Raw genomic sequence first — 19,252 nt, 5'->3', positions numbered from 1 at the left:
CAAAATAACGGGAGGTGGCGTGAAAGATGCGAATTGTATCCAGCAGTCGAACATAAAAGAATAACTACATAGATGGTGTTCTTACTGGTAATTCAGTCGTCTGAAAAGAATGTAATGCCCTCGTACATGACAATTTATAATTTGAATATGATGAATGCTCTCAAACAATACCGATTTTACTCATAAAACTAAAAGACAATGGATTGCGGCTACTTTTGTGGAAACAGTGCTATATTGTGTCGTCACGATTGTCCGTTTTTTTTTTAATAGATCCTCGCTTATAGGAGATTCATGACGTGAAATATAATTGCTACAGTAAAGTATTTCTCCTCGAAGAATGGTGTGCTCCAGTGGAATCAATCAGTTGTGGCAGTGAGACTGGGGTGCAGCTGCAGGTTTAGACAAATAACTCACAGTCAGAGTGCCCATCATTTACCTCGCTTTGTTCTGTGGCCCCCGGCGTTGCGACCTATGTGTATGCTGGCATCGATAGTGCTGACCGACTGCCTGAACCTCTGGCTACGACCAGCCATACCACCTGCTGGGGTGCCTGCATCCAGAAGTGGTAGCAGCGTTTAAAAACCGTTGAGAGTTATTTGGAACTTCGTTGTTGTTCCATGGTTACGAGTGAGTCTTTCCAAGAACAGGTTGCAGGAAACATTGATCTGTTATTGGTTGATTTCTGCAGACCGGAGGCAGTATATCAGTGCCACCAGACGGATCTCTTTGTGGACCATCAGCAACAAGATAGAACAGGCCTGTATCCCTACCTACAGTGAGGAGAGGAAGGGGGTGAGGTGTGATAAGGGGAGGTAAGACTGGCTCGAAGTTGGTTAGTTCGTGACCACCACTCTTTCCACTCTCTTTTGAGGTAGGTTTTTGCGGTAGTTGTGTTATTATGACGATTTTTCACAATCCCCAGTACATGTGCTGCATTATGACCATTATTTGCGATTGCTGTTTTTTTTTAATGACAGTTTCATTGTGTAATTAGAATAGTGAAGCAATTTCCATCAGTTGTGGTAGCGTGTATTGGCCTTCCCGAACTTCGAACACCTGGGCTGCAGGGTCACTGTCGAGCAATGGAGCGAGAGGTGTCTGTAGCGAACTCTGATGTCAAACAAATGAAATTAAAAGCAAAGGTGGTAACATTAAGAGTGCAATGAGAATTCCACTGTTAAATGCAGAGGAGAGAGCGGATAGGTGGAAAGAGTACATTGAAGGCCTCTATGACTGGTAAATTTTTTTTCTGACGTGCTAGAAGAAGAAACAGCAGTCGATTTAGGAGAGATGGGGAGTCCAATATCAGAATCAGTATTTAAGTGAGCTTTGGAGGACTTTAGATCAAATAAGGCGGAAGGGATAGATAATATTCCATCGGAATTTCTAACATCATTGGGGGAAGTGGCAACAAAACGACTATTCACGTTGGTGTGTAGAATGGAAAAGGAAATTCAGGATGTATTAGATGATGATCAGTTTGGCTTGAGGAAAGGTAAAGACACCAGAGACATAATTCTGACATTACGGTTGATAATGGAAGCAAGACTAAACAAAAATCAAGACACATTTATAGGATTTGTCCACCTAGAAAAACCATTACACAATGTAAAATGGTGCAAGATGTCCGAAATTCTGAGAAAAATAGTGGTAAGCTGTAGGGAGAGACAGGTAATATGCAGTATGTACAAGAGCCAAGAGAGAATAATAAGAGTGGACTACCAAGAAGGAAGCGCTCAGGGATGTAGTGTTTCGCCCCTATTGTTCAATATGAATATCGAAAACGTAATGATGGAAATAAAATAAGGGTTTAGGAGTGGGAGTAAAATTGAAGGTGAAAGGACATCAATGATACGATTCGCTGATGACATTGCTATCCCGAGTGAAAGTGGAGAAGAATTACAGGATCTACTGAAGGTAATGAACAGTCTACTGAGCACAGAATAAGGACTGAGGGTGTGGAAGACAGATGGAAGTTGTTGTGTTGGCAGAAGAGCCAACACCGTGTTACTAGTGGAGGCCGAAATGCACGCGTTTTAGCTCACGCAAGCTGGCGTGAGGAGGGAAGGACTATACTGACGTGAAGTCTGGAACATGACAAGGAATCAGAATTCAGAAAGGGGACATAATTAGTTTGATACTTAACTTTAATCCATTAATGATGAACGTCGCTCTTGAAGGTACATGATTCACAATATCAATATCAATAGTAACTGAATATGGCGCCTTGCTAGGTCGAATTAAGTCTGGTAATGCTGAGGGAATTAGATTAGGAAATGAGACGCTTAAAGTAGTAAAGGAGTTTTGCTATTTGGGGAGCAAAATAACTGACGATGGTCGAAGTACAGAGGATATAAAATGTAGACTGGCAATGGCAAGGAAAGCGTTTCTGAAGAAGAGAAATTTGTTAACATCGAGTATAGATTTAAGTGTCAGGAAGTCGTTTCTGAAGGTATTTGTATGGAGTGTAGCCATGTATAGAAGTGAAACATGGACGATAAATAGCTTGGACAAGAAGAGAATAGAAGCTTTCGAAATGTGGTGCTACAGAAGGATGCTGAAGATTAGATGGGTAGATCACATAACTAATGAGGAGGTACCGAATAGGATTGGGGAGAAGAGGAGTTTGTGGTACAATTTGACTAGAAGAAGGGATCGGTTGGTAGGACATGTTCTGAGGCATCAAGGGATCACCAATTTAGTATTGGAGGACAGCGTGGAGGTTAAAAATCGTAGAGGGAGGCCAAGAGATGAATACACTAAGCAGATTGAGAAGGATGTAGGCTGCAGTAGGTACTGGGAGATGAAGAAGCTTGCACAGGATAGAGTAGCTTGGAGAGCTGCATCAGACCAGTCTCAAGACTGAAGACCACGATAACAACAGCTAGGTCGTAGCAAATGACGTAGCTGAAGGCAATGCTAAACTGTCGTCTCTGCAAATGAGAGCGTATGTAGACAGTGAACCATCGCTAGCAAAGTCGGCTGTACAACTGGGCGAGTGCTAGGGAGTCTCTCTAGACTAGACCTGCCGCGTGGCGGCGCTGGCGACACGCGGGTCCGGGGTATACTAACGGACGGCGGCCGATTTAAATGCTACCACCTAGCAAGTGTGGTGTCTAGCGGTGACACAACAGAAATAATGAAATGTAGCAGGAATGAGAATAGCGAAAAACGTAACATCAGGATTGATGGCCACGAAGTACATGAAGCTAAGGAATTTTCCTACCTAGGTACCAAAAAACCACTGACGGATGGAGCAAGGCGGACATCAAAAGCAGACTAGCGCTGGCAAAAAGAGCACTCATGTCCAAGAGAAGTCTACTAGTATCAAGCATAGGTCTTAATTTGGAGAAGAAATTTCTGCGAATGTACCGTTGGACCACTGCATTCTATAGTAGTGGAACATATACTGTGGGAAACCGAAACAGAAGAGAATCGAAGAATTTGAGATGTGGTGTTCCAGACGAATGTATGACGAAAGGTAAGGAATGAGGAGCTTCTGCGCAGAATCGGAGAGGAAAGGAATATGTGGAAAACACTGAAAAGAAGAAGGGCAGGATGATAGGACACCTGTTAAGACATCAGGGAATGACTTCCATGGTACTAGAAGGAGCTGTAGAGGGCAAAAACTGTAGAGCAAGACAGAAATTGATATACACTACCGGACATTAAAATTGCTACACCAAGAAGAAACGCAGATGATAAACGGGTATTCATTGGACAAATATATTATACTAGAACTGACATGTGATTAGATTTTCACGCAATTTGGGTGCATAGATCCTGAGAAATCAGTACCCAGAACAACCACCTCTGGCCGTAATAATGGCCTTGATAAGCCTGGGCATTGAGTCAAACAGTGCTCGGATGGCGTGTACAGGTACAGCTGCCAATTCAGCTTCAACACGATACCACAGCTCATCAAGAGTACTGACTGGCATATCGTGACGAGCCAGTTGCTCGGCCACCATCGACCAGATGTTTTCAGTTAGTGAGTGATCTGGAGAATGTGCTGGCCAGGGCAGAAGTCGAACATGTTCTGTATCCAGAAAGGCTTGCACAGTACCTGCAACATGCGGTCGTGCATTATCCTGCTGAAATGTAGGGTTTCGCAAGGATCGAATGAAGGGTAGGGCCAGGGGTCGTAATACATCTGAAATGTAACGTCCACTGTTCAAAGTGCCGTCAATGCGAACAAGAGGTGACCGAGACGTGTAACCAATGGCACCCCATACCATCACGCCGGGTGATACGCCAGTATGGCGATGACGAATACACGCTTCCAATGTGCGTTCAGCCCGCATCTCGTGGTCGTGCTGTAGCGTTCTCGCTTCCCACGCCCGGGTTCCCGGGTTCGATTCCCGGCGGGGTCAGGGATTTTCTCTGCCTCGTGATGGCTGGGTGTTGTGTGCTGTCCTTAGGTTAGTTAGGTTTAAGTAGTTCTAAGTTCTAGAGGACTGATGACCATAGATGTTAAGTCCCATAGTGCTCAGAGCCATTTGAACCATTTGAACCATTTGTGCGTTCACCGCGATGTCGCCAAACACGGATGCGACCATCGTGATGCTGTAAACAGAACCTGGATTCATCCGAAAAAATGACGTTTTGCCATTTGTGCACCCAGGTTCGTCGTTGAGACACCATCGCAGGCGCTCCTGTCTGTGATGGAGCGTCAAGGGTAACCGCAACCATGGTCTCCGAGCTGATAGTCCATGCTGCTGCAAACGTCGTCGAACTGTTCGTGCAAATGGTTGTTGTCTTGCAAACGTCCTCATCTGGTGACTCAGGGATCGAGACGTGGCTGCACGATCCGTTACAGCCATGTGGATAAGATGCCTGTCATCTCGACCGCTAGTGATACGAGACCGTTGGGATCCAGTACGGCGTTCCGTATTACCCTCCTGAACCCACCGATTCCATTTTCTGCTAACAGTCGACCAACGCGAGCAGCAATGTCGCGATACGATAAACCGCAATCGCGATAGGCAACAATCCGACCTTTATCAAAGTCGGAAACGTAGTGGTACGCATTTCTCCTCCTTACACGAGGCATCACAACGTTTCACCAGGCAACACCGGTCAACTGCTGTTTGTGTATGAGAAATCGGTTGGAAACTTTCCTGATGTCAGCACGTTGTAGGTGTCGCTACCGGCGCCAACCTTGTGTGAATGCTCTGAAAAGCTAATCATTTGCATATCACAGCATCTTCTTCCTGCCGGTTAAATTTCGCGTCTGTAGCACATCTCCGTGGTGTAGCAATTTTTATGGCCAGTAGTGCACATCCAGCAAGTAATTTAGGACCTATGTTGCAAGTGCTACTCTGAGGTGAAGATGTTGGAACTAGTCAGAAGACCGACGAGTAAAAAAAAAAAAAAAATAAAATAAAATAAAATAATAATAATAATAAAAGAATGCATGTGCTCATTCCGCTTAAAATAACGAGCGTTCCTTCATTCCTTGCAGCAACACGCAATATCTGGAACAATGTACTTATTTCTCATTATTCTTCCTCTACAACACCGCCGTCCATGCAGTATGCAGTTGTGCACGCACCAGGGTGGTGACCAAACAACCGCCTGGGAGAGTCCAGTGTGACATGCTTCCTCAAGCAAGATGGATCTTGTCACTGCGGGGGAAGCTGCCATCTTTCAAGCAGCCGTAACTGTAGCCACCGCCCCTGCCCCTCGGTTCCCCCAAGCACTACTATGGCGTCCATGGGCCACCCTCCCTCCAGGAAGTAGTTCAGGGTTGTGTCAACCATCTCCATAGCGGCAGCCGCAGCCAGGCTGCTCCTACTGGGGCAATGCACAATCTCCTCCTTCCCCACGTTCTTTCCCAGACTGCAAAGTACATGCAACTCCCTGATCGTCCACGCAGCAGTCATCAGCAACATCGCCTTCAGCTGTGTGTAGTTACAGTATTAGTAATAGTAATCCTGTGGCTAGTGGCAGTTCCCTCCCCCGTCCTTTTAATGATGGACATCAGAATAGTAACAGCATACCTCTTTTAGAATACTCGATGACTGCAGACAACTTTGAGGAGCGAATATCGTTCACTAGGATAGAGAATGCAGCAGGAAGATACTGTCATCCTGTAGGGTTTCTGACAGCATGTCCTTTTCTGGAAATGGAGCCTCTAGAGGTTGTTAATTATCTATGGTATTCTGCTATTAAATGCAGCGCTGTGCTGCGCATCGAGCTATCACGCCCCTCCTCCCGCAAACAGGCCTCTGGCTTTGAACAGGCAAGTATTCACTATCCATGGGAGGAAAATGGCGTAATATTACCGAACACATCAATCACCGAGTGCTTTCGCGAGTCCACCTTGTGTCCTCTAATGGATCGGTTTTCCGAGATGAAATTCAGAGGACCAGCTAAAGCATTGAGCCGAATACTACACCTTGGCATCCGCATGCACGTCTATGATTCAGTAAATGGTGGGCCTAGCTGTATTAAGCTTTCTACAGATATTGCCCCCATGCAGGCATTATGTCGAAAATAAAGATGACCAGGCTTGTTTTGCATGGTCAGTCCTCGCTTGCGAGAGAAATTATGCGTGACGGTATCGAGTTCACCATTAAACTGCAGGACATACCTGGATTTTAGGCGCAGAATACTGGAATGTCGGTTTATGCCTACGGCCTGGAGAAGAAATGCAAACCATATGAGCAGAACGAGTATATAGACGTCGGACTTTCCATTTCTCAAAATTTTCCAGTGAGCGTAAGATGCGTGTAAACATGCTGCTATTTCCATATGAGAAAAATAAACAGTAAGACAATTATCGTTACTGCTGGATCAGATACGCCCTGACTCCTATTCTCTCAACAGAGTAACCACAAGAATAAAAAGCATATTTGCCAAAGGTACTTCTATGCCTTCTCGAGAAGCGAGTATTTAGCAATGAACCTAGAAGATTGTGCACCTAAGGGTCAGTGCGTGATATTATGACTACTGATGAAAATAAAATCTTAAAGTTTAAGAATTCCCACCATCAGGAGCGAGGCCCATTTGTGGTGCCTCCTCTGTTCTGTGACACACTGTGAAAGTGACCCTACAGCCTCATATACTACCTTCACAACAAAACATGTACCATATGTGGCTGCATTCCAAATTGCATCGTCCTATTATTCAAGTCTTAATCATTACAAATGTTACATCGGGGATAATCTTGCGGTTTGGCTGCTCACTGAGCTTGAAAAACTTTCATGGGAGGTTAATAAGCTACAGTGGCAACTTTCCCATGACCAAATCGAAGGAGAATAAAGATTTGTACAATAACGCGGTTGACTGTTATATTTGTGGACTGTCGTAAGACAGAAAAGCGGAAACTCGTCATAGGGACCACTGTCATCTTACGGGGAAGTTCCGTGGCGCAGCTCACAATACATGCAATTTGAAGTACCAGTTGCAAGCTTCCTACTGTCAATTGTAATGAGAACTTTAATAAAAAATGGCAAAAGGAACAATAGATTTATTCATTATTAACATCACAAGACAAAAAAATGGCTACAGAAACGTCACATAAACATTTTTATTTGACAAACGCTTTCACTAATATGCAGTCTATGGCGAACAAAGTGATCGACACATGACACTAACTAGAACTCTAATCGCTTTATCTGACCTCATTCGCGTGAATCCGTGGTGTGGCCCAAAAACTACACTACAACCAAGCATATATACTATTCCATAAAGAAAAATGTGATTCCAAAGAACATGGTGCTGAGAAGCATACATTGGAGCCCTACGCCATAGCAGCGATTACTTTACCCTCCTGCTGGTCAGGGCGGCACACCATGATGCGTTAGGCGACGGGGGTCACGGACGGCAGGAATCTGTTATTAACGGCGCGTGCCCAAAAAAATGCAAGTATGCGGTCTCGCGTTCGGCTAATTCGGAACGGAGGTACTTCCCTAAGAGCCACCGAAACCCCAGTGCATTCCAGTGTGCAGGTGGACCCGTTTTCTGGACTGCCAAACTAATTTGACACCGTGTCACGACCACGCGTGACGTAATGTTTCAAATGTTTAGACAGCCGACTCAAAACAAATAAGTACATCCACACACCACTCGTTGTGTGCATGACGGCAGAAGCAGTACCTCTGACGGTTCAGATAGTGATTGGCACAGGCTCTAAGAGCACTCTAGCAAAGGACACAAGGACCACCATTTAGTAAACACCTGCAGTTCTTTTACTAGCAAAGCGCCAGTACAAGAGAGACCTCTTCCATTTCTCTCAGCTTTCTTCGCCAGCTCGGTGGCATATCACATTTATATCAGGCTACTCCCACTTTACCACAAGCCAGTCACGAGATGGAGCGTGGCATTCGATGCTGGGAGACTGCCCCTTGCTCTACAAACACAGATTTGACCAATCAGCGACTTTAAAGTTAATTTGGAGAAAAGGAAAAGAAATTCAGCTTCGAGGCCTCTTTCCCATGCGTTTATGTCGTGTCTATTGCAAAAAGCATGACCTGGATGGAACCACAGCTCTCCATAAAAAGATCGTTATCTTCCCTGTTGCTCCATTTCAAACTTTCCAAACAACGGTCATAAACTCGGTAAAAGCCTCCTGTCTTCACAAATATGTTTTGTAACAGAGTCTGAACGTCTGGGCGCCACTGACCAGTCCCACAGAAATTCGCACAAACACACAGTCGTCTCGTCTGCTTCCTGCCTAACACAGGCCCATCTTCTGGTTTATTGCCAGTCATCAATGGGGGTCAGGGATTTTCTCTACCTCGTGATGGCTGGGTGTTGTGTGCTGTCCTTAGGTTAGTTAGGTTTAAGTAGTTCTAAGTTCTAGGGGACTTATGACCACAGCAGTTGAGTCCCATAGTGCTCAGAGCCATTTGAACCATCATCAATGGTGTACACACAGTTGCAGCGACACCTCAGTGATGGTCAGCCTACCTGGACGCGGCAACCGACTGGCTAGTGCCATCCAACGTGTTAGCACAATGAGACCGAGGAACACGGCAGTCCATAAATGTTTTTACCCAGGTTCCGCAGAAAAAAAGCTCTCGTCGGCCCTCAGCTGCTGTACGCTTTTATTGCAGTCGATTCTTCCTTTGAACGCAGATAAAGCTTACGGCTGTTCCTTCACTAGAGCACACAAGCAAGGGCTTTACTACTGGTAACCATTCCATCATATGAATGAAATCAGATCGTATCCAGGTGTAGCAACCAAGTAATAAAGATCAACTTACCCAAGAACATTAAGCAGCCTATCACCATATCAGAAGTGAGAGTGCCCTGCAGTCTCTCACAGTTACCAAGGCACATACCCGTTTTCTTTCATAATTTAAGCGGTTACGATGCTCACTTTCTTGTTGAGCACTAGGCTGATTTTAGCTGGGAGAAAAGTCAGGTCAGTGTCCTACCTGAGAGCATCGAGAAATACATTTCATTCTCCAAACTAACGGTGCCAAGAATTACGCTCCGCTGTCTTGACTCACAGGCACCACCAGAGAAACCTCTTGAAACTCTACCTAGGGAGGTTACACACATATCATCTGAGCTGCATTTCCTGGTGAGGAAACGTTTCAGCTTGTGACTAGGAAGGGGGATTTCGAATACTACTATCTGGTTAGGATGGCAAGATTCAACAAAACCGGTCTACCAGACATTACTACATTCTCCAGTAACCTTACAGGCGATGCCATAACGGCTGGCAAGTAGGAGCATCTATATGAATGTGTGGCGGGAATTCAACATCTCCAATGTAGGTGAGTACACACAGCTTAACATGGGCACAGAGGTGCACTTGCTTGCAGACGTTTCTGAGAAATTCTGCAGTCTATGCATGACCAGATATACTCTGTATCCCGCCTTTTATTACATGGCACCTGGTTTATGCTGCGATACTATTCCTGAGAAAACGAAGCGCGGCAAGGAACTATTAATGGATGCTGATATGCTTCTTTTCTTTTCTAAGAGAGAGAGTGGAGGTGGTTTCCCGGGTATCAAATGTCAAAGGAGGCCGAGTTTTGCTCTGCGGTTGCTTGCAACCGAAAGTAGCCACTTGAGGCATGCTAATACCATGAGATGGCTGGCAGCCCTTCACGGGGTGTTGTGGGATCCGACTGCAGTCGCTCGCCACTCCTTCCAGTGGCATGTGGTGAAGCCCAGCGGTTGCCACATACATTCAGCTCGGTCTGTGACACTATAATTCCGTGGGATGAGTTATGTCGACATCGGTTTTGAGACAATATTCCTTGTGCGATCAGAAAACAGCAATCTATTTACGTATTTAATTATTTCCTTTCGATATATTTCACAAGACCTGCGTCTTACAAAACAACGGAGAATAATGAGCTTCTCCCGCCAAATAAAAGAGACATCCACCCCTGCAAACTGAATTTTACAAATAAACAATACATTATTATACCTCCTGCAGTGTAGTTGAATTTCCTGTTGTGGGAACCTTCCTGTCCACGAGCTCACCGATTTTTCCCACTAATTTTTTTGTGGGCTGGGAGAGAAGAGGTGGAGGAGGGGAGGGCAGGGAAGGGCTGGGGGAAGTCCCAGGAATGCGAGGGGTAATTATTGGTAATTTAATTAATAAGTCATTTAATTTCGACTACATTCAAATATCCTCGTTTTGCTTTTTTTGATGTTCATCTTATATCCCCCTTTCAAGACACTGTCAATTCCGTTCAGCTGCTCTTCCAGGTCCTTTGCTGTCTCTGACAGAATTACAATGTCATCGGCAGACCTCAAAGTTTTTATTTCTCCTCCATGGATTTTAATTCCTGTTCCGAATTTTTCTTTTGTTTCCTTTACTGCTTGCTCAGTATACAGATTGAATAACATCGGGGATAGGCTACAACCCTGTCTCACTACCTTCCCAACCACTGCTTCCCTTTCATGCCCCTCGACTCTTATAACTGCCATCTGGTTTCTGTACAAATTGTAAATAGCCTTTCGCTCCCTGTATTTTAACCCTGACACCTCCAGAATTTGAAAGAGAGTATTCCAGTCAACATTGTCAATAGCTTTCTCCAAGTCTACAAATGGTAGAAACATTGACACATCTGTAGCATTTAATACAGGAAATTTTAAAAAATAGTCGTTGCGATTGATCGCCATCTGAATAATCAGCACGTGTCGGTGAGTGGTATTGCCAGGCGACGAGAGATCGGCAGTTGACGCGCAGAAGCGAGATGAGAGGTTTGCAGTCACAAAGAACAGTTGACGGTCGTCACTGAGGTCAGACAGCATGACAGTCCTTAAAATGCTTGTCATGATGTCATGAAACAATCTAACGGACAGTGTCAATGTTATACAAACGCTTGACGCGCTAACGTAGTAATGTCTAATAATCGCCAGTTGTTCGGCACAGGAAAGACTGAGTGCCACTGCAGTGCTTCGCTTGATACTCGTACACGCAAACAACGAAGATGAACACGCGGCGACAGTACGCCCTGCAGCGATGTTATGGGTGCCGACCACTAGTGTAGCGGTTAGTCCGAAGCTGCAGTTGCATCGCTCCTGCGTCGTTTGCAGATGCTTCGATTTATCACCACCAGCAAGATACACAGAAGACACGAGGTGTCACTCTATGTCACCTTCTTCCAGATATTCAGAGGTTACTGCGTAGGCACCGTGGGTTATCAAATGTACTGGGACGTCCGTTTTTGTGTACAACTTAACACCGACGCTCGTGTGAAGGTCCTAGATCTACATCTACATCTACATCCGTGCTCCGCAAGCCATCTGACGGTGTGTGGCGGAGGGTACCTTGAGTACCGCTATTGGTTCTCCCTTCTATTCCAGTCTCGTATTGTTCGTGGAAAGAAGGATTGTCGGTATGCCTCTGTGTGGGCTCTAATCTCTCTGATTTTATTCTCATGGTCTCTTCGCGAGATACACGTGGGAGGGAGCAATATACTGCTTGACTCCTCGGTGAAGGTATGTTCTCGAAACTTCAACAAAAGCCCGTACCGAGCTACTGAGCGTCTCTCTTGCAGAGTCTTCCACTGGAGTTTGTCTATCATCTCCGTAACGCTTTCGCGATTACTAAATGATACTGTAACGAAGCGCGCTGCTCTCCGTTGGATCTTCTCTATCTCTTCTATCAACCCTATCTGCTACGGATCCCACACTGCTGAGCAGAATTCAAGCAGTGGGCGAATAAACGTACTGTGACCTACTTCCTTTGTTTCCGGATTGCTCGCGTGAACGTCCTAGATATTTCGCTTTGTAATCTGAGCAGTCCTTTCGCACACTAGTCTGTTTTCATTCATGTAGGGGCGTATAAAGTCTCTTTGGTTTTAGTCGCCCGGACTGTAAATCTTTTCCTTGTAATAAAGGGTCAAACAACATTTACAACAGTAATATGAATTAGGAAAAGTACCGAACCTTTCTTTCCTGAATATTTGTGGCCATGATTCTGGGTATTCAACGCAGTAACCTGATTCTTACAAGTAAATTCGCCTTTGTTCTTTTCAAAGAATAGCAGTATGAACTTCCGCACTCGAGATGCCATTGTTCTGCTCTCACATCCGATAAATGGAAATGTCGTGTGGCTAGGGCCTCCCGTCGGGTAGACCGTTCGCCTGGTGAAGGTCTTTCGATTTGACGCCACTTCGGCGACCTGCGCGTCGATGGGGATGAAATGATGATGATTAGGACAACACAACACCCAGTCCCTGAGCGGAGAAAATTTCCGACCCAGCCGGGAATCGAACCCGGACCCTTAGGATTGACAGTCGGTCACGCTGACCACTCAGCTACCAGGGCGGACCACATCCGATGAATCGACATACCTGACCACGTATCAGATAGGAAAGAGAAACAAAAATAAAGCCACTGCGAGCACAAAAGAGAACAAATACCCAAAATTAGGATGAAACAAGTACTGAACGAAACGCGACTCGTATTACACTGAGTACCATTACTTTATATCATTCATACATAAAGAAACTGAGAATGCACTTAAAAAGTACTAACAAGAATTAATTACTTGTTTTACTCTAGATGAAAGATTACAAAATATGCTTCTTGCATAACATGTTACTGCATATTCCGCACTGGGCAAACTATTCAGTTGCATTGTTTAATCAGTGTACATCATAGTTTATTTGTGTCCCCCATAAGTTCATGATATGCCACAAAGTTGCGTTTCAAATAATCATTACTCATCACTTTATATACTGAAGCGCCAAAGAAACTGGTATAGGGATGTGTATTCAAATCAGAGACACTGTATGTAAACAGGCAGAATACGGAACTGATGTCGGCAGCGCCTATGTAAGACAATAAGTGTCTGGCACAGTTCTTACTTAGATCGGTTGCTGCTGCAACAATGGTACATTATCAAGATTTAAGTGAGTTTGAACTCGGTGTTATAGTCGGCGCACGAGTCATGGGACACAGCATCTCTGAGGTAGCAATGAAATGGGGATTTTGCCAGACGACCATTTCACGAGTGTACCGTGAAATCAGGAATCCGGTAAAACATCAAATCTCCGACATCGCTGAGGCCTGAAAAAGATCCTGCAAGAACGAACCAACGACGACTGAAGACAATCGTTCAACGTGACAGAAGTGCAACCCTTCCGCAAATTTCTGCAGAATTCAGTACTGGGCCATCAGGTGTCAGCATGCGAACCATTCAACGAAATATCATCGACATGGATTTTCGGAGCCGAAGGCTCACTCGTTTACCCTTGATGACTGCACGACACAAAGCTTTACGCCTCGTCTGGGCTCGTCAGCACCGACATTGGACTGTTGATGACTGAAAACATGTTGCCTGGTCGAACGAGTCTCGTTTTAAACTTGTATTAAGCGGATGGACGTGTACGGATATGGAGACAACCTCATGAATCCATGGACCCTGTATGTCAGCAGGGGACTATTCAAGCTGGTGGAAGCTCTGTAATGGTGTGGGGCGTGTGCAGTTGGAGTGATATGGGGCCCCTAATTCGTCTAGATACGATTCTGACAGGCGACTCTTACTAAGCGTCGTCTCTGATCACCTGCATCCGTTCCTGTCCATTGTGCATTCCGACGGACTATGGCAATTCCAGCAGGACAATGCGACACCCCACACGTCCAGAATTGCTACAGAGTGGCTCCAGGAACACTCTTCTGTGTTTAAAAACTTCTTCTGGCCACAACCCCCCCCCCCCCTCCCCCCGATATGAACATTATTGAGCATATCAGGGATGCCTTGCAACGTGCTATGCAGAAGACATCTCCACCCCCTCGTACTATTACGGATCTATGGACAGCCCTGCAGGATTCATGGTGTCAATTCCCTCCAGCATTACCTTAGACATTAGTCGAGTCCATGCCACGTCCTGTTGTGGCACTTCTGCGTGCTCGGAGGCCCTACACAATATTAGACAGGTGTACCAGTTTCTTTGGCTCGTCATTGTATTTAATACAGAACACTACCACTAGAATTTTTCATATGGTAAAATTATTTTACAAGCATTTAAAACAAAAGTCTATTCTCATTTAGTGCTTAAATAAACGTCTACAAACCAAACCGTTTGATCACAAGAAATCGGTTGACTGTCCCTTAATGAAATGACTATGTCTATACAAGTGCATACAAATGGAAAGTCTCTTAGCCAAGTATGATTCACTTCTGCTCTGCATAACTTTATATTGCAGTACTGGGACTACTTAAGTGTGTGTAAAATATGAAAGGTGATAGACATTTAGTACAGGGATCTCGTAGTAAGCAACAATTTCCATATCCAAATAGCAGACAAAACTTGCCGTACTGTGTAAATATAAATAATAAAACATACAAAAACCGTGGGAAAAACAAGAGCGTTTAAAAACAATAATCCGTGTACAAAATCTCTATTGCATATACACTCCTGGAAATGGAAAAAAGAACACATTGACACCGATGTGTCAGACCCACCATACTTGCTCCTGACACTGCGAGAGGGCTGTACAAGCAATGATCACACGCACGGCACAGCGGACACACCAGGAACCGCGGTGTTGGCCGTCGAATGGCGCTAGCTGCGCAGCATTTGTGCACCGCCGCCGTCAGTGTCAGCCAGTTTGCCGTGGCATACGGAGCTCCATCGCAGTCTTTAACACTGGTAGCATGCCGCGACAGCGTGGACGTGAACCGTATGTGCAGTTGACGGACTTTGAGCGAGGGCGTATAGTGGGCATGCGGGAGGCCGGGTGGACGTACCGCCGAATTGCTCAACACGTGGGGCGTGAGGTCTCCACAGTACATCGATGTTGTCGCCAGTGGTCGGTGGAAGGTTCACGTGCCCGTCGACCTGGGACCGGACCGCAGCGACGCACGGATGCATGCCAAGACCGTAGGATCCTACACAGTGCCGTAGGGGACCGCACCGCCACTTCCCAGCAAATTAGGGACACTGTTGCTCCTGGGGTATCGGCGAGGACCATTCGCAACCGTCTCCATGAAGCTGGGCTACGGTCCCGCACACCGTTAGGCCGTCTTCCGCTCACGCCCCAACATCGTGCAGCCCGCCTCCAGTGGTTCAAATGGTTCAAATGGCTCTGAGCACTATGGGACTCAACTGCTGTGGTCATAAGTCCCCTAGAACTTAGAACTACTTAAACCTAACTAACCTAAGGACATCACACACATCCATGCCCGAGGCAGGATTCGAACCTGCGACCGTCGCGGTCGTGCGGTTCCAGACTGTAGCGCCTTTAACCGCTCGGCCTCTTCGGCCGGCGCCAACAGTGGTGTCGCGACAGGCGTGAATGGAGGGACGAATGGAGACGTGTCGTCTTCAGCGATGAGAGTCGCTTCTGCCTTGGTGCCAATGATGGTCGTATGCGTGTTTGGCGCCGTGCTGGTGAGCGCCACAATCAGGACTGCATACGACCGAGGCACACAGGGCCAACACCCGGCATCATGGTGTGGGGAGCGATCCCCTACACTGGCCGTACACCACTGGTGATCGTCGAGGGGACACTGAATAGTGCACGGTACATCCAAACCGTCATCGAACCCATCGTTCTACCATTCATAGACCGGCAAGGGAACTTGCTGTTCCAACAGGACAATGCACGTCCGCATGTATCCCGTGCCACCCAACGTGCTCTAGAACGTGTAAGTCAACTACCCTGGCCAGCAAGATCTCCGGATCTGTCCCCCATTGAGCACGTTTGGGACTGGATGAAGCGTTGTCTCACGCGGTCTGCACGTCCAGCACGAACGCTGGTCCAACTGAGGCGCCAGGTGGAAATGGCATGGCAAGCCGTTCCACAGGACTACATCCAGCATCTCTACGATCGTCTCCATGGGAGAATAGCAGCCTGCATTGCTGCGAAAGGTGGATATACACTGTACTAGTGCCGACATTGTGCATGCTCTGTTGCCTGTGTCTATGTGCCTGTGGTTCTGTCAGTGTGATCATGTGATGTATCTGACCCCAGGAATGTGTCAATAAAGTTTCCCCTTCCTGGGACAATGAATTCACGGTGTTCTTATTTCAATTTCCAGGAGTGTATTTCTTTATGTATCTCTCCCTTTTCCGCCTCCCTTCTAGTCCACGGGATGGAATACGTCGCACAACAATATGTTTGATGTGAGCCCACTTCCATATTGTACTGATATCCCTTAGTTACTCCTGGTTTACTGGAGAGGACATTGGCACAATGTGATAGTGAACTTGCTAATTCGACTCTCTGTTGCTCAGTCATACATTCAGGTTCTTTAGTTTTATCGTATGTGAAATCGGGATCACCCATTGCATCATCAGTATTTGGCGAAAGAGGTGCAGCACTCATAGGCTGGTATATAGCACCCGAGACTTAATCATTTCCACTTCAACCCCCCGACAGAATCTGCCGTGACGTTCCTTGGTTCTTATCAAATTCCAAACAATATTCCTATCTCAAATGGCACTTAACAGTCGGGAGGTGGATCTTTGCGTCCCTTTCCCACAGAAAATTCGTGTCAATTCAACAGCTCACATGTAAATCTTTCACCGCAAGAAACGTGCAACCAATGGCTCCACTCTCAAATTCTACGTTAATCTGTAGCAGCTTGTCCACCCTTTGAACTCTGGCAATACCGCACTGGCAGGGTGGCCACTTTAGACGTACCCACAGTTCCCTCAAACAAATCGCTGGCAATTGCACTGGTACTAGTACCTGTGTCCTCGTTGTACTGCAGTGTATGAAGCCGCTCAGTGAAAATGACGCCCCTTTCCACTGTGTGACTATCATCAGGGAGGATGATGAAGTTGTGCCTAGTTTGACTTTTCGTTCATTGCTGAGGGGCATTCTTCCACCAGTTCAGCTATCTGAATTGTGTGGTTTTCCAGTGGAGGTCCTGCACTGGTCGCTGGTCAGTTGCCATGATTGTGGTGTTGAGATGGGAGAAAATTCTCAACTGTCTGATTGCCATAACCTGAATACCATTGGTTATTATGGGATCTATTCCGATTTGTATGATACCCTGTGTTGAATCAGTTGTTATTGTTTCTCAGCTGCCTGTAGAAATGCGGCAAGTTCTGCGTGTTTAGATTTTCAGGACCTGCTTGCGGCACTGCTCCATTGCCATGTTATCCACTGCGGCACCTGTTACTGTTGGCGTGCCTACTGGAATTCACCGGCTGCATGCCTCCGTTGCTGCTGCCACGTTTAAAGTCTTCCTGGATCAAATTTATCGAATCAGCTACCGATGAGAAGTTCTTCAGGTTATTGTCTGGTATTTTGATTAACTTTTCGCGAGTATGGATAGGCAATTTAGCCATCAAAATCCATAGTACACCTTTGTGGGCTATGGGATCATTTGAGTAACGAGTTTTGCTGGAAGTATTTATTTAATCTGTCTCGCTTTGGGTTGTTTATTTTCCGGTTCAAAAGCTCCTTCCTAAGTCCCTTTTGCAAGTGTCCTGACCAACAGTTGGTCAGGAATGCTTTCTAAAATTGAACGAAAGTCGTGCAACTCTCAACTATTTCACTCCCCCTCAGGGCTGCCTCAACCTGCATGTAAACGCTGGTGAACTGACTCTCCTGTTTTTCGCTCGAAACAAAATACCACTTGTCTGACTCCATTTCCATTTCGAAGGTTTTGAATCTACCGTTTGTGATAAAACTGAAGCTGGGTATACGTGGCGTCTGCCATATCCTTGTATTTGGAACAACGTTACTTGCAGAAATTCTGTTTGTGCTTGTTGCAGGACTGCGTTCTACCGACTGAATGTTGTCGTCTACTTCACGCCCATTCTGCTCATTTTGACGCTCAGATGATGTATGACTGCTGTCCAGTGCGACAGTCTAATGCCTCACTTTTATTTTATTGTAATTCAGCTGAGATTCCATTTAGCGACACAGAACTATGGAAAAAAAAGGATTTTGTTCATAGTTGAATGGTTGACACAAAGTACTAAATACACTAATGAACCAAAAAAGTACATAAGCGGAGCAGAGACGAAAGGTGACTCATTCTTCTGGTATCGAGCGGCAACGGTTTAGAATCCGCGCCAGACAGCATAGATCTCGATTACCACTAGAGGTCTCTGCAGCCGTCGCGCCTTAAGCTGTGGCTATGAGCGTTCGTGGCCCGCGTATAATGTGAGGGCGCCACGGTGGAGCACGTGGTTCCAGTGGCCAATAGCGACGTACCCTATCATGTATTTAAGCGCCTGCCTCTCACTCAGTGAGGAATCCGTTCAAATCCTAGAACGCCATGCTCTCTGCCTCGCCTATCGCATCCATCTCCCCTCCCCCATGCGTATCCTGTATGATCTTATTCCGTTCCCGCACCTCCTCCTTTTCCTCGAACGGATCCGGATCCTCTACACCTCCTGTAAACTTGATCCTCCTCACCCACTTGTCTCTCCCATCCTCTCCCATCCCCTTCCGCTGCCATGCCTGCATTCCCACGCCCCACCTGCTCTCCATCTCTCCATTCTCCATACCCTCTCCCAAGGTGGCCTCCACCAACTCCCCCTCCCTGATGATGCCCTCATCCCCTCCATCTACCCCTCCTATCAATTTCGATCCTCCCTATCCCCTCCCTGTGTTTTCTTAGGGCACCCTCTCTCCGTTCTCTCCCTCCTCCGCTTCCTCCCTCCCTCCTACCCCGGGCTTCCCCTACCACCGTACCTGCTTTCCTCCCCTTCCATCTCCACTGACACTGGCATCTACACTCTCCCCTCTACTTCTACCCCACCTTTTCCCCTTTTGGCAGGTCCCCGGACTCTCACACGTCAAGTGAACATTCGCACGCCAGAGATCATCGCCATCGGTTCTGTGTGTGTGTCGTCGTGTTAGT

This window comes from Schistocerca americana, chromosome 7 (assembly GCF_021461395.2).
Source record: "Schistocerca americana isolate TAMUIC-IGC-003095 chromosome 7, iqSchAmer2.1, whole genome shotgun sequence".
Lineage (NCBI taxonomy): Eukaryota > Metazoa > Arthropoda > Insecta > Orthoptera > Acrididae > Schistocerca > Schistocerca americana.
Note: the sequence above shows the minus strand (reverse complement) of the source record.